General features: G+C 42.1%; 1 protein-coding gene across 2 annotated transcripts in view; it reads left to right on the forward strand.

Moving 5' to 3' along the window:
* LOC143893254 (uncharacterized) overlaps positions 1-17,475 on the forward strand; it is a 126,248-nt gene that overhangs the window by 1,511 nt on the left and 107,262 nt on the right. The window contains exon 1 of one of the 2 annotated variants that reach the window (XM_077398437.1): positions 12,079-12,514. The exons of the other annotated variant lie outside the window; for it this stretch is intronic. The gene's annotated coding sequence lies outside the window, so the exon portion shown is untranslated. Of the gene's footprint in view, positions 1-12,078; positions 12,515-17,475 lie in introns of those variants that run through there. 2 annotated transcript variants of the gene reach the window in all.

Below are 17,475 nucleotides of genomic sequence, written 5' to 3' on the forward strand. Positions count from 1 at the left end.
AATCAATAGCATTAATTTTATTCTATTACTTAATTATAATCATGATTTGTAATCATTGATTAATTATACATATGCAAACAAGATTTACGGTAATGCGTTTCCACCATCTATATGAAACGAGTTAAAAACAAGAGAACTTCTCTTATAATTGTTACAAATATATTCATGTCTTTAATTTTTTTGTCGTGTTACTAATTTCACAAACAACATTCCCAGTTCTACACTTATTCTATTAATTTTTATATATTATTTAATTAATTTTACATTAATGCATATTTTGCGTTAAACGTTTGCGTTAACGTGAAATTAATTAATGTAAAAATTAACGGAACAAGTAGAACTGTGGCTGCTATTTGATCACGTTTTCTCCACGATCAGGGTTTTAGTAGTATAAGATTACCATGTATACCTCCAGCTTAATATACGTATACCGCGGTGGCCATTCTGTCATTTACTTGGCCACGTCCTGCCGGCTTTATCTACTGCCAAAGCACCCATTCTTGTAATTAGATATTTAAGGGCACGTTACAACGCGATCGATTTCACGAGTATCATCGGTGCCATCAATTCAGCAGAATTCCTATCGCGAACTGAATATTGCTGTAGAGTAAATTTCTGCCATCCATTAATTTTGAACCTGATAGCACTTTAAAATATATATTTTAAAACGCAACATATACTTAAAAAAAGAAACAATATATTATATTTATAAATATAACGAAATATTAAAACATTTCAATTTTTCACTCTGATTTATATCATGCATTCTTTTCAATCATTAGAATTTTAGATATTCTCATATTTTGAGATTGAGAAAAAGATATTCGCTTTTTAAATCTTTACTTACGGCATTAGAATCAATCGATTAACTTTTATCTGAAGTACATTTTTGTATCTCTTACGATATATGTTTACACTGAGAAAAAAAAATTTTATCTACATTATTGCTGCCAATAGCTTATTTACTTAATATAATACACATATTTTTTTTTTATTTGGAATTAGATATTTTTACTTAATTTAAATAAAAATATTTAAATTAAGTAAAAATATCTAATTCCAAATAAAAAAAAAAAAATATGTGTATTATATTAAGTAAATAAGCTATTGGCAGCAATCTCTCTAAATAAATATTTTTTTGGATCTAAATATTTTTTCCCCAGTGATAGAAACGTAAAAGCCGCATCCTCTTAATATGCATAAAAATATTTAAAAAATCGATGTCTCTTATTTATATCGACATTATCCACTACATATCCGAATCTCACTAAAATTGAGGGGGACACTTGCCTACGTTTTCTTTTCCGTGATAATTAAAGGAATAAAGATATATATTATTCCGTTTTAATTTTGAAAAATAAGAGATAGACGATGCACGGTCTATCACGTTTTCATCATACTTTGAGGATCATGCCTCTGTACGATCAGTTAAGGGGTCAAAACGTCCTTCGCTCCCTGATCTTCGCATATAGACACCGGGACAACCCCTCGCCGCGTGTGCTGACCTTTCATTTGTTGAGGTGGGCCAGCTTCGTTACGGTCTCCAGCTGACACGGTCGTTTTCGTAATTAAAATTTCCATTTCCATCCGCTCCACTCACCGTGTTTTTACTTCTGTTTACACTTTCATGTCCGTAGAAGCGTTTATTCCACAGCGCGCGCGCGCGCGTACGTGTATCCATTTTCCTCCTTCCCCCCCCACCCTCTGCACACTTCGGTATACGCTTCAACCCACATCTACGAAGAAAACCCGTGAACGTTAACGCGTTCTCGTAAGCTCGCTTTCGGCCGTCAGCCTTGGTAACGACTCTTAATCCACCGAGAACGTTAATCCGATGTTTCTTATGCATCCGCATGCTTGCGCGCTCGCTCTCGTAAATTCCGTCACCGTGCCGCACCCGTATCTCAGCCCGTGATATTCCAAGCTGTGTCAGACGACACCTGCATGCCTGCAAAAGGTTTTACGTGTAAAGTTTGAAGGTTTACTCCGAAAATTTTCGCCGAATTTAAGACAATTCCAGATTTTCAATTTTTGTCTCGAAAATATATAGTAGGATGGAAGTTTTTGAGGGAGAATTGCGCGTTTTTGTTAGTCCTTCAAAATAAAACTTCTCTGAAAATTATTCTACAATATGTTCAATTCGCGATTTACTTTTAATTTTTTGTTTTGCGAATTTTCAATATTTTTTTCTTATCATTGATATTCATATAACGTCCGCCAAACAGCGCGATCGTACTTCTTCCATTTTATGTTGAAAAGTTTCAGCGAACGTCGCGGTAACTTTATTCACTTATGACTTTATAGTTTCCACTTGGTTCGCCACGCAGATAATTTTTATGCTTTTTATATGATAGTATTATATTCATTACATCATTTTTGTTAAAGTTTATAAGCAGTTTTTTTTACAATAGCTTCATTTGATTTTAATGACTTAATATTTAAGTATTACAGATTTTTTGAAAACGCTTGGACACGTATAGTTTATTTTGAAACGTGAAAAGATTAAAGAGAGATGTCATTTGCGCGTAAATTTGGCGCGAGGCACGAACGTACTTCTTGATAATCACGTTAATTATCGCGCGAGACAAATTCAATCGACGTTGATGATATCCCGGTGCGTTTGCCCCGCGTGCCGATGCATTATTTCCCTGTTTATTCACTTAATCCGGCGTCGTTCGTCCCTGAGCTTCCTATTAAGGACTGACCGACGACCATTCCGACGGCGGACTGATCTTCAATTTAGATCTCGGTCTATCGTCAACCCCCGTTGTACCTCGGCGTGATGCTAGGGACGCGAGATTAGGTGCGACGTCTTATGTACTATATACAGCATCAGGATTATAGGCTATAAATGCGCGGATGTACCAACGTTGCTAGATGATACGTGTGTACGTCGCCGTGTGGTTTGTCGTGTCCGCCGGCTGTCACGGCCATTCCCGTAATGGAACGTTTGCTCCAGATTGAGTTTGCCCTCCGGGTCCCTCGCAATCGGAATGTAAAAGAATAACTCCGCTTTCGCCCTCAATACATTTCAATTTCTCGTCCCGATTTTTCACAAAGAAATAATTGGGGCTGTGTTTCGAGAGATACTCCAGAAGGTTTTATTTTTATAAATCTAACGAAGATTTTGATTTTTCCAAGATTGATTGTACATTAGGTCGAAATATTGAACTATAGAAATATTGTATTTGTAAAATCTCCGTCTATTTTCTTTTCTACAAGTGTAATACTAATATGTTTCGTGTAACGATATCGTAAACTGCTGCCGGATTTTTTAAGTGGAAAAGGATATATGAAGGATTCAGTTTTACTGCAGCTTGTACAGCCGCGAATCGTGACTTCCCTTCGACGATTATCGTTACCGCCCCCCCCCCCCCGAATGCGGATTGCAATGCGATTCCGTTATATGATCGAAAAATTCGACTTTCGGTATTTTAAAATGGAAATCCGATAGCGCGCACGGCAGCCGAATCAAATTACGGCCATATCGCACTTGATTCGCACCGTGCAGATATTATATATGCATATTTATGGACATTTACTAGATGCGATTCGCAATCGATGGAACGGCTGGCGATTTCTTCAATCTCGGCGTCGATATCATTTCAAATTACTAGTTGTGTAATTAGCGAATTTGTAGTCAATTTGCGGTTTTAGTCAGTCACCAAATAGCGATAATCGATGCAATTTCCACGTTAAATTATAATATAAATAATACGACAATACTCTCTGTGTTTGCGTTAATTGGCCAAATCGCTCGCACTTTGATATCATTCGTCCTCGGAATCAAATGCACGCTTGACAGCGTTTATCTTCTTTTATAAATTGGCTATTAGATATCTATGGTATTTAAATGATGTGTCGTTTGATGTGACGCATATCTTGTTGCATCTTCGTGTGATTCCGTCACACCTGGATAACTCGCAGACAGGACATCGCGAATCATATATGTTAGGTCTAATATACGCATGCAAATGCAATCACACATAGACGGACGTCTATATAGCAACTGATCGTTAATCGCATCTCTCTTAATTCGTAATCGGTTCCTGGAATTAAACGACGTCTATCTTTCCGATTTTACCCATTCATTTTCTGAATCTGCATACCCAGGAAAACGAGATCTCGAGAGCAAAGAAAAGTAAGATAAAAGGTAGAGGCGAGAGATAATCGTGATAGCAGCGTGAAAAGAGAAGATAATGTCGAAATTGTGCGCCGACATTTACATTTATCTTATCCTTAAACATTTTTTCTCTATCCCTGGTCACTGATCTTTTTTGTACCTTTTTTCTTGTTAAGATATAAAGAATTACAAATCGAAGTAGCATGACTTGTGTTTAACGGGCCAAGGTCCAACCTCCATAAATTCATTTTGCCGTCGTGTTCTCGATATACGAATTTATTTTGTTACAACGCATTTATTGTCCCCTCTCGCCAATCGATCGGAGGATGTGATCCGGATGCCGAATTCTTGAAGGTTTACTTTGGTCAATCTCCGCCCCCGTCTTCGTTCGGGGCGAACACGATGACGATCGGGGGCAACGTCGGCGTCGCCCATCGACGACGGCGACGGCGACAACGACAGCGTCGAGCAGACTTTTTGTCACGGGGAAAGGGAGAAGTCGCGGGAAGTAGGATCGACCTTCGGGTTATCGGGAATCCCAGCGCGGTGAATCTCGGGAAATTAGTGTCGACGAGTTTCCCGCGCGATTTGTTGCTTTTCCCGCCGGGAATGGCGAGAAAAAGAATTTTTGCGTCAACAGTGTTTACTCGCCGCTCAGGTTAAATTCAATTTAACACTTAAACGGTCGCGGGGAGGGATTTATGCTCGCAAAAAGCGGCTGAAAACTTATTTCTCGGCAAAAGTAAAATTAAAGTCAAGGACAACATATAGCTATAGTCGACAGAAGTTCAAGTTCTGATATTCTTTTCACTTTTTCGAGGATTATCTCAAGCACGTGTTTAGATTACGTCGCGGAATTAGCGGGAGCGAAACAATTGTATCCCTATATTAACGATGATAATAATTATGCCAATGGCTTCACAACCTCATCGCTACAACTGATGATGTCGGCACGAGAACGCACTTGAAAATCATGTGCTGTGTAGTTCGCACGTGTTCGCGGTGTATTAAATAAACTTTCGCGATGTCAGGTAATCGAGAATCGCCGGTTCAAAAGGGATCCAATTGAATGGACGTTGTTGCTCGTGAAATGAATATATATTCCCCCAGTTATTAGATAATATGAGCCGATTAGCTAATTGTGCTTGGATACTCTTTGTCAGAGGGTGCGTACCTGGTAACTCTTTGTTACAGAGAGAGAATGCTCTCTGTAATATTGACAATATATTTAGCGCGCGGCTAATATACGGCTTTTTGTTACGTACGATCACAAAAGTGGATCGTTTTCCCGGCGCAACGACCAGTCGATGTATGTTTTTTTTTACATATACTTTATAAAATATCTTTAACGCACTCTTAGGTATAAAATATCGACATTCTTTTATTGTACCTTTTATAATGTCGGAAAAGCCACAACTCGATTAAAAGTTTATGTGTATAACCGCGCCGAATAACGTTGGAGACCACTAATTATTTATCTAGATACATTTGAGCAAGAATTCATTCGTAAAGTGTAAATGCAATTTGGATCTAGGATGACGAAGAGTGAACCCGGTATAAATTCGCCTTAAGCGATACCTAGCTGAGCGTGAATTCGGTGCGCGATTCACGGCGCTTAACGAAGTTTGTAAAACAAGTGTCGCGTTCGTGCGCGCCTAATTGCTACTCCATTCTAGCGTGGAGCGGAACTTAAAGGACTACCGGAAGTTCGCCCGTGTAATGTTGTATCCGTTGTTACGTTCTTATACGCTAACTTGCACGGGACACTGATACTTGGCCGATGAGCTATACCAGCCGAATTCGAGACGACTTCAACCATCTCGCGTTCCACGTAATTTGTGCAATTATGTACATAATGTATATAATAACGAAATGTACTCGACGCTGCCGCGGCGCTTTAAACTTTTAACGCCGGGTTTGCCGATTAAAGTGAGCGCATTGAACGAGCGAGCAGTATCCTATATTTGGGTCTGTGTAAAATTTCAATTGAAACTCGTCTGGGCCATTTAGCAGAAAAGTCAGGAAAGTGTATAAATAAAAATGAAAGAGGCACCCAAGAAAAGTCACCGCGCGAGAGATCTCGGCGACGTCGCTTAATTTAACGACGATGAATCCGTTGTCTCACGCGGCGGCCGTTTTATACAAGGTGGCCAGTTTATACTGTAGACTGGAAGAAATAACTCCCTCGTAAGAGCGATATGATCTTGCTGAGGTCGCTCGCTACTGTAAGATAAAATAGCCTTATAGAATAGCTTGAAATATTTTCTCCTAAAAAAGTAGGATAATTTATATTAAGGTAGTCGTCTCGTCAGGACATGTATTAGATAAAGTTTTCGATTTTGGATTTTATATCAAATTATATGATCAGCTTTGCAGTCGATTTTTTCTGTGGCTCCTTACCGACTATTTACTCTAGAAAATCGATCTCGAAAATCACAACGTTTGCATTACTTCATACAGACGGCCAGAAAAAGAAGGCTCTATCACGGTTTCAATCACATATTTTCGCATTTTTCGATTAGACGAAGTGAGAAAGAACATTGCTTTTTGTACATTAGATTTCGAAGAATCCGATGCAACCATAAAATACAATAGTTTACCGGAAATTTCGCTGCTAATTTTTTAGTTTATTTTAGTGAAAACGCGGTAATCGAGCAGACATTTTTTGGTCGAGGTTAAGTTGGGAAGACTTGGCAACGCCGCTGGCTAATCACTGTAGTTGCAGGTTATGAGGCTCGTCTTTCTTAGCCGACGTGGATAGTGATTGACACCCCTGTCATGCGTTTTGAAACTCTTTCTCAATTGTCAAAATTCAATCGAAAAGGAGATGTAACCTCACTTGTAACCTTTCTCGACGACCCGAGTCAAATGAGAAAAATCACATAATTTGGAAAAAGTAACATACTTTGTCACGTATGAAATTTTACACCATACGTCATAAAATTATTTTTTCCTTAGCAAAAATTGCCTGAAATATATTTCTGAACGTGAAAACCTACAAACAGTCACGTGACTGGCACGTAGCGAGACGCCTACCTTAAATAAATTCGCAGATTTATTTATGCGATACTTTAAAGAAAAATATTAATTTATTTTTATCAAGTATGATAAATTCTGATGGCATAAAGTGTGAAGGAAAAGAATATTTAATTTAATTCTCTAGGGTTTTACCGTAAAATAAATTGTATCGGGAATTTTTTAGCCGCGTCGCTTTTAGAACGCCGTGAACATAATTTGTCGGAATGCCTTTCCTTCCTTGAGATAAGCCTGTGTTTCTGACGCGCTTTTTATAAAAGCGATACACACAGATGAGTCTTGTTCGCGCAAAATCCATCGCACTTAGGATAATCTTCAACATCGTTTTCATACATTGTGTTAGTCATATATTTATTCGCCGGCAACATATAAACAGGCGGTCTTTGTTGGGCGAGGGCGAAGGAACTCTCAAGCGCCGGGATCAAGGAACTCGACCCTTTTCTCGCCGGGATAAAGAATCCTCCCCATTCTCCTCCACCCTGTTTCGCGTTTACGCGTCTTCCTGGAAACGTAGCCGTTTCTTCTGCTGCCGGATTAGTGTATACGCGCGGACCGGCGCATTTAGCGAAATTAATGCTCTCGAAAGCGCTCCTTAGAAATTGATAGCATGATTCATAAATTTTTGCCAACCGTGTCCTTAGAATTTAATTATTTCGAACGAATTTATCAGACGGCGTTAAATCTTTATAAAGAATGACATTTGGTATAATGCGCTCACATGTTTTGTTAAGTTTTGTTTACACGCTATTGCACCCTCGTGGTAAAATGTTGGGGAATTTTCCGGCAAACTACGCGCCGAAAAAAGGAGCAAATTTCGCGTTAAAACGAATGGCCGGATTTTTTTTCTACGAAAATTGTTCGCCGTGTTTCGCGTAAATCGGGAAGTAGCTTGTGCGGACTTTTCCGTGGCGCCGCGGAGGTCCTCTCGGCGAATAAAGCCAACGCGATTATAAAGGAAAAGTCCTGGGGATATACTCGCGGTTTACGGAACCGGAATGAAAGTCGACTTTATATACCGCTTTTGCCGCCACCCCCGTGCATACAGGGTGGACACAATTCTGTTTGAGAACTTGCATCAAACCCCCGTTGTGTACATTTTTAATTCAATATTCTACGCCTCCGCGCCATCTCCGATGTCAAAGGGCCGCGATAATCCAATTGTGTGTCCGTTTTTAAAAAGAGATTGTAGAGGCGTTGTTAATAATTTTTTTATGCCGTACACTTGGTTTCTTATTAGTTCTTGCTTATATTAATTCTTGTATTTTTTCCAAATCGTTGATTACATATTTGTTCATCTCATATCTTCTTCTCCATTTTATTATTATCCCTCCAGATCCTTCGATACACACTTTTTTGGTAGCATTTGCCAAAGGAGGAAAAATAAAAATTCTTATTTTTACTTTTCTTTATCTTTTCGCTTCGGTGATATTCGTTCGTTTCATAAAAACTCTCTCTGTCTCTTTTTTGCTCAAATTTGTGCGCGTGTAAATATTTGCGTAAAAAAGAACACTGGATGACATATCCTGCATCTATAAATACATTTTTCAGCAAATGATAACGAACTTTTATATTTTCGGTGAGGTTTCTTCGTTTCCGGAAAATTCCCTCGGTGGTTCAAAAGGACATGCAAAAGCTTATAGCTACTGCGCGCTCGAAGGGGTTAATAATTATTAAGAGCGCATATTTGTACGTGTCGCTTCCTCTTCTTTTTCCTTGTCTGCTTTTCTCTCTGTTGGTAACTCGATTTTTTTCAATAACAATGCCGCGAGTTTTTTAAGAGAGCGCGTTATCGATACTGCGCATATAAATTGTGCATAATTATTAAAAAACCGAGTAATTGATAAAAACGCGATGGGTTATTTTTGTCCCAAAAAGATTGAGAAAATAGTACAAAGTACAAGTGTATATTGCGTAGAAACTATACATAACTCACCGTTATATGAAACATTCTTTTCGGATAATATACAAGTTGCCGTCATCACGTTCTAGTCTTCTACATTTTGAAGACCGAAATAAACTTGCGCTCTCTGTATAATGTATTCGATATATATGCAGCGCGCGCATACTAAATCTGTTGTGTCTGCAATAAAGAAACGCTCGTTTTACGATCAAAGAATTTTAAACGGACATTTATCGACAAGTTCATAAAATTCAGGAGTGCTAGGAGCGTAAAAATAACCTTTTATAAAATGGCAAACATAGTTACGCAAACTAACTTTTAATTCGCTGAACAATAATCACCGGTTGGAAAATTGCTTAAAAATAAATTGGAAACAAGGCGCGTACGCGTTTAATGGTCCGTTGGCGAGTTGAAAAAAAATAATTGTTCAGCCTGGTCAACCTAAAAAACCAGAGACTGCGAATTTTATTAAACCGCGTTGTACACTGTAATCTATAAATCGAGCGTGTTTTTCGCGTCGGTTTTCACGCAAACGTTTTTAATTTTCCAAATTCGAATGGATTTCACGCGTACCTATCGTGCACATTCGAGATTCTCGTTTTTGCACATATTTTTCTTGTGTTTTTTTTTTAAGTAAAGCGAGATGTCGGAGGAAAGAATCTAGGAGTTCTTTTCACTTTTCTAAATAAGGTACATTTCACATTGGCAACACTCTTCTCCACTCCCACGGCCCGACTAAACTTATCGTGGACTTTTCTTTCCCGCCTTTAGCAAAAAGCGAAATCGTCTAACGAGAGAGGACTCGTCGCGGAAAAATGTTTTAATCCTTTAATTGTTGTCGAGGCCTGGAAGGATCTTATTAGAGCCGCCTATCTCACAATCGCGAACAGTCTTTAAAGAACAATCCTTATCAATACGCCATTATGCACGACGGTACTCGTAATGACCGTCTTCTTTCGGCATCGTTAAGAAACTGTGCAATTCATCTTTTCTTGCGTTTCGAATTCTACTAATTGACGACAAAGACGAGCTCCTTAGCTCCCGGCGTATCGTTACGGCGGAATAAGGGATAAATATGAAAATAGTGCGCCTGCAATTGAAGCACGTTCTGGGTTCGTTATTACCGGGCTTCTATTTAACTTTCCAGTTGCCTGCTTTGTCCTTCGGGAGCGGATTCCCTCCGCTATACGAACGATCCGAATATTCAGTGACGTATATACATGCATAAGACGCGGCAATGCGTTGCTTGTGCGTTGTGCGTTGTTTGTCCTGCAATCGCTTTTTGGGCGGAATCTTCCTGTGAGAGCATTGGAGCAGGAGATTCGTGCATTTTTAATTTCATGTTAAAAATAAGTTTTTGTAACTCGGATAAAACGGATTTCTATCTGCATAGAAATAGCTTATTTGGCTTAAACGGAATATATTCCTTCTTGCTTATTTTATCACATCAATCTCACGCGTCAAAAAGAAAAAAGAGTATATGATTAATACGACAGACGGCGAATTTGAACTATCTTTTACGTGTACGGGTACGTTTTAATAATTTGGCCAGTTACAACATCGGCTATAAATTATATACCCTTAACTAATTTCTTACGCGGCTGCGTTGCGGCTGCGGTGGTAATTTTGACGCTTATCATTATGTGCGGAACGTTGTATCGCGAGTGCAGCGTGTTAAAGTGGGTTTCGCGAAGTAGTTTGGACCGCAAACTCTAGATGTTCCAACTGATATCCACACCGGATAAATTACAGGTTAAATTCGAAATAATCGAATCGGATCCTTGCCGAGACAAGGTAGAAAGTAGTGTCTCCGATGTCACGGTGTCTTCCAGACAGCGTCGTGTTCAAGTTCAAAATCTAATCGTGGATGTAAGACGTCTTAAAGATGTCTTTTAAGACTTTTATGTCCCGATTTTGTTTATGCGTGCTACCTGGGTTCGCTGACCTGAAATACAGCGATCGCAGCGTTTCGACAATTCTTTCATCTCTTATAATTGCCTAAATGTCTCATTGCCAGCATCGCAAATAACGTCAATAAAATTGTTTTTATTACTAATCTATATCCAGTGGATGGAACTTTAGTGCGTCAAATCGACAGCTCTTTTCTGAGAGCTTTTCACTTTGGTCAGAGGAGGGGGCGGGGAGGACTTTTCTCGCTCATTGTGCTTTATTGCTATTACAAAAAACAATAAAAACGTCGAAATCGCGATGCTATTAGCGAACATAATGGCACCGTCACCCGAACCTCTAAATCAACTCGACCTTCCTCTCGCCACGTGGCAGAGGACAAACGCCGGGGCATCCTTCTCTCACACGAGCGGGAGGAAATTCCACTTCTGGCGCGTACTTAAGAATTAGCCACACCCCTTAACACTCGCCCAACTTTCCCCGCTTGACGGGGAGTGACGACTTGTCACCCCCGCCATCGATTCCTGCTTGATTTTCGTCACGCGCGCGCGGATCTCGCACGTCCCGCATCCGTGCCCTCATCTCTCCGTTCGTTTCTCTGTATACGCGTAAAGCAAGGGCGGGAGGAGAGAGAGAGGCGAGAGAGGAGAGGGAGAGACACGCGTCGCGCGCGTATAGCGCGCGCTGCACGCCGCGCCGCGCCGGCGATATGCGAGCCGCGCTACTCGGCAAGACAAACGTTTTTATTACGAAAAATCAGGAAGCGAGACGAAATCTAATAGGGCCGCGCGCGTGCGCCCCGCCGCGCCGGCCTTCGCCCCTCGGGGGAGGGGGAGTCGCGGGAAATACCCTCGTTGCAGATAGGGTTGGGAAGAGGAAGGGCGCCTCGGGGGCTCCCCGTCCACCCCCGCCAAGTTCTCGAACCCTATGTATCCACCATACGATCCAGCCAGCCAATCCCTACTCTCTCTTTCTCTCTCTTTCTCTCTCTTACACCCCGCCACTAGCGCCGCTCGTGGCGAGAATCCTCCCGCTCGGTCCTCTCCGTCACTCTTCGTGTCTCCCTGACCCCTTCCCATCTGGCCCGCGTGAGGGGGTGGTTGGGGTGTTGTCGGAAGGGTGGAGGTGTCAGGCGCCAGTCGCTGCGCGAACGCTGAGCTTGGGATTTCTGTCGTCTTCGCGCGATTTGTTTTTTCCGGTCCCTCCTTCTCTTCGGCCCTCGTTATAGTTTCCGTCACTTTTAATTCTCTCTCTTTCTCGCGTGCCGTCGGTCGGGATCGAGAGATCCTATACGGATGCACGTGACCTCGTTCATCTTTGTCTCCGTGACCTCGAGAGAGGTGCACCTAGACGTACAAGGGGGTGATTGTTCTCGCGTGTGCTCCACAAAAACTTGGAGTGATCGAAAGCCGGCAGTGCGCGGAAGGATGTAGATCTTGTGTCTCCTGTCTGGTGCGAGAAATCCCCAGGGATACTGTAAGATGCTGCGTCCTCTTTGAGGATATCCGCGGTCATGGCGAACGGCGTCTCGTGACGGTTCGTGAGAGGTAAGTGGACCGATCCCGATCGAGAAGAAATATCCTGCGGGTAACACGATGAGGATCCCCGCGTCCCGTGAAATCGTTGCTCCAATCGTTGGAGAAGGATGCCGCGATCGACTCCCAAGATTGAAGCATCTCTAATTAAAGATGTAAATTTACTTGCATCATTGCGTGAAGATTGAAAAAGTAGCGCGAACCTATTTAACGGGCTGTTTATTTGATTTGGGAATTCGAGGAGAGAGGCGGTGTAAACTTAATTGAGAGTTTGGTCAGGAAGTTAAAGAGAGTGCCGCGAACTCGGTTAAGAAATTTAAAAAAGAAATGCGAATTTTTTTTTAATAACAAGTTTGAGCAGAAATTATAAAAGAGCGGGCGCGAGTCTCGCAGGGGCTTCGCGGACGGGGAGAGGCATGAATTTAATCGTGTATTTTGAATGTATGAATTTAATTGCGAATCGGAAGAATGGCGTAGATTGCCGTAGATTTAATTGTAGCTTTTGCCAGGGGGGAAAAAGAGTAGCGTAAATTAAAATGCTTCGCGGGTGAATTTAAAGAGTGCCATAAATTTAATTGCGATAGGACCGTTAAAACCGTACGGACCCGCTCTGAGGGAAGGGAAGTGGCAACGCAATAATTCAGTTAGAATTTGCTGTATCCACTTATTGTTAGACATGCTCGACTCGTCTCTCTCTCTCTCTCTCTCTCTCTCTCTCTCTCTCTCTCTCTCATGTAAAATGGCGTGAGTACCATTATGCGGCGACTCTGTGGTCTCTGTTACATCCGTAATGAATCGAGTAGGCCAAATTTGTAGTTAGTCCGTTTTGTCGAAACTAATGGTAATGTCACGGAGAGGGTGATGGCAGTTCACGTCCTCGTGAACGGGAATTGCTCCCGCTCCCGTGTAATCGTCCACGCGAAATCCTTTATCCCATTAGTCGCCGAGATCGGCAACAGGGTTAATCTCGTCAGCGCGCGATCCGTCTGCACCGTCTCGCAATTAAATCGCCAGAATTTGTTTAATCGCGACAGTCGGTCTCTCTCTCTCTATTTTAATCGATAGCGTCGCCCATTACTTACTCGACTCGTGACAGCGGCGCCGTTGTCAGAATTCGCCTCTCGTAATCAGTTTGCAGGCAGCTCGTCGCTTCTTGCTTGTCACGTCGCAACTCGCAACATAATCATTGCCGCGCCTCGCAACTGCCTCGACACACCGCAATTTCTGTTGTATCACGCTTATTAATCGGCATAAGCGCGTTTCCTCGCGCGCGAAATCACGAGTCGACCCGGGGTCGCCCCGCGCCGTTTACCCTCGTCTCGCCGAATTCATCATGCCGCGGCCGCGCAAAAGTCACGCGATACCATTTCGCATCCAGGTCATCGCGTGCCCTCCTCCCCTCTTGCCCTCTTCTCGTTGCCCTCTTCGCTCGGTGCTCGGAGCTCCTTCAGCTTTGGACGGGAGCTTCCCTGTTGGCAACGAGAAGAAGAGCAGTCGATTAAACGAAATTAATGGCTTCGGCCGCGATGCCGATCCGAGGTAATTAGAAGCGAAGGAGCGGGAAGAGGATGAAGGGAGAGAGAGGATATGCGTTCCGGTCTGGTGCTCACTTTTTTCGTCTCTGTGGCCAAGTGTCCTTTTTTCTTTCATCATCGTCGAATGTTCTACCAGTAATGGCATCTCCGTGAAAAGTCGAATATGTGCAAGGCGGGATACCGTGGAAACCGTGATATCTCGGGATTCGTGAAATTTAGGAGCGCGATGCTGGAACTGCAGAAGATAAAAGCTATATAGGTGGGGAGTTATGGATCGGTTTTACTGCTCAGATTCGCGCGCGCGGGCTCGCGTAAATCGCGATTTGTAGAAACTGCGATTTGTAGAAGGGCGCGGTAGCTGTGCGGATGTTAGATTCTCCCCGCGCGAGTTACGATTCGCGGAATCTAATGCGTTCGTGCGCAGCAGCAAGCAAGATACGCGGCGGCAAGCAAAATCTGTAAAGGTTTTGCGGAACGTAGGATTCGTGGGAAGGAATCTGCGGAACCTGCTGCGCTGTTTGCGCGCCGGTTATTCGCGGAACTTTAAATTTTCGCGAAAGCCTAGGATATCTAGGCTTTGTGAATTCAAGGAAGCTGTGTGGAATATGGACGATCGAGATTCCCTAGAATTTAAGAGGATTGAAATCGGAGGATCTTTCGCACAGCCCAGTATATATATGTGTGATACGGATGTGGGCCGAAGCGTGAAACGCTGTGATATATAACGGAACTTAATCCACCTTTGTCATTCATATGCAGATGACACTAATATCGACGAGTAATCCATCGCGGAAACTTCTGCGATTCATAGTCACGTGGAAAACTTTCCACTTTCGCGTGAAACGTGACGCATGTCGTGGAATCTCGCTGTGTAACGGCTCCCGGCGAACTTCTCTGTGTAACACACACACACACCGGACGTAATTTTTTAAAAATAATTTTATATAAATCGTCAACACAGAGCTCGTCGTAGCGCGACAATCGTCGAAACTAATACCGTAAACTTAAACTCTGTTTTTATATAATACCAGTGTATTTTCAATGTAACAATTTTTTTAATGCCAGCGGTTACATTTTGCAATCGTAATGTTCGAATTTTTGACAATAAATATTGAAATGAATATCGAAATTTAGTATCGGCTGTGTAATATGTCGAGAAACAATTCGGTGAATCAATATTCACGAAATACAAAATTCGTAAATGAATATGTAGAGAGATAAATGGAATATTATTTTATTACGGCATGTGACGTGTGGTTGATAAAAATATCCGCATTTTTCTCCGCGGCTTCGTTTTTCATTATGTTTTCGCGTAATGGAATTGTCCCCTTTTGTTTCGGTGCTGTATTTAACATTATCAACGTTCAATCCGACGTGTTACTTATGTAATTGTTTTGGCGCAGGGGCGAAAACCGAGGGCTTGTAACCCTTAGTAAACCCGAGGCAGACCGACTGCGAGCGGGGTTATCGACCAAGTGGTGGTCTGGTTTTTCGGGCCGGCGACTCGGCCGTGGGGTGTCGACTTTTTCCACTTGAATTTCCAGTGGATTTTGACACGCGCAGCTGGCTGGGTAAACATCAGGATTGATCGATTTCTTAGTACATTTCAACCCTCCCGGCAAAAAGCCGTCGCGGATATAACTGTTTCTCCTTTTTTTTTCTCTCTCGCTCGAACTTGTTAGGTAAAAAATATATGTATATGTGGGGCCGGGGGGTTGTAGAAGGTACGAAAAACAAAAAGAGGGACGTTCGATTTTAGGAAGAAAATCGAGAAATAACCGTATAGAAATAACTATTGCGCACACACGAGGTACACGAGTAACAAATTGGAAATACAATAACGGGACAGTATTGTAATCCTTTCTGATCCAGCCGGGATTAAACCGTAGAGAAAATGTATTCGCGAACACACAGTAATTAATACTGACGGCGTGGCAATAATTAGCATAAACAGTAACCATTAATTCTAGAACAATAACTAATCAATTATTCGTTGGACTAGGTTAGTATTAAATTTCGCTGCTCGCTCGAAAAAGATAGTATTAATACTAATAGGTGCCGCGTTATATTACAACGCGTTATAGGAGGCGAGTTAGCATACTTGGTCTATCGGCTCTTTGCCTTTCAACTCGTTCGAAACTTTTCGAACTTTCTCAGTTTCGAAATCCTAAACGGAGATAAGGAAACTTGTACATACAACTTTCGGAACAACTATTCCCTTTTAAGGTTGGATATACGCGCGCGCGGAGTCCGCGGAAAGACGTTTCGGAAAGATCGAAACGCCGGCAGATGGAAATCCATTTGTCGAGCCGACGCGACACAACATCGTCGCGATATTTTCCGGGACACCCCATGTAGAAACCGCGAAAAATGCGGCGCGACGTAAATATCCGTTGTTACGCCGCGCTTCTTTCACATGTAAATTCTGCAGGACGCATATAAATTGCATTGTTACACGCATTGCCAAGATTTTGCCTTCGTACGGCCGGAATCCTCGTCGATGATACGGCAATCCGCCTCAAAGTCGCGACCGTATTCCATTTTCACGCAAATTTTTCGCCGCGAACAAACTCTCGTGTATTATGACACATATATAATCGCCGCTGATTTCGTCATTATGCATAAAAGCCATTTTTATCCCATGGTCGATGGCAAACCGTAATTAATTAACGTTGGACTCTCTAACGTTAATGTATAGGTATATTAATGTTAAATTAACTTTTTTTTAAATAAATTCAGTATCAAAATCCCCCAGAACGAGAACATATCATAATACAGTAATAATTCCGGAGTGATGATTTCTCTGATGTTGAAATAGGTCGAAAGCAGGTCGAAAGAGTTCGGGAATTGGCCGGAAAGTCCGCGAGGCAGGTGACGGAAATGCGGTCCGCTTCCTGTATCGAACAATCGAAACGCGCCGCGGCGCAACATGCGTGACGAGCCGTTCAAAAGGCACACGCAATTTGACGCATTGTGGAGCATATGCTAAGGCCCGATACCCCGCCACGGACAATATATCTCTTTTCGTCCGTCACGTGTTTGCATTACATTGACTATCAATTCTTAGGAATATGTACATACACCGGATGTACCGCCAGCTTGTAGAGCGATATAGGAAGGGAATAATAATGATACGCACACCGGCGCGGAAACGCGTAGTTGAGAAAATTATATACAGGGTAATCCTCGAACAACACGATTAATTTAGTTGAAAACCATGTTATTCGAGGTTTAGGATTCATACCATTTTGGAGATTACGTTCCGTGCTATTGTAAGACGTGCAATTCAAGACTCCAGATCCATATAAAATTGGGTGTTTGGTTCGAAGGGATTATTAAAAAAAAAAAAACAAAGTTTTAAAAAGACAGTTGTCGCATTTTTTACCGTGCTACTCGAGACTCCGTGCAATTCAAGCACCGTATAAATTCGAGGGTCGC

This window comes from Temnothorax americanus, unplaced genomic scaffold, assembly GCF_048541705.1.
Source record: "Temnothorax americanus isolate GAGA-0224 unplaced genomic scaffold, ASM4854170v1 Scaffold12, whole genome shotgun sequence".
NCBI lineage: Eukaryota > Metazoa > Arthropoda > Insecta > Hymenoptera > Formicidae > Temnothorax > Temnothorax americanus.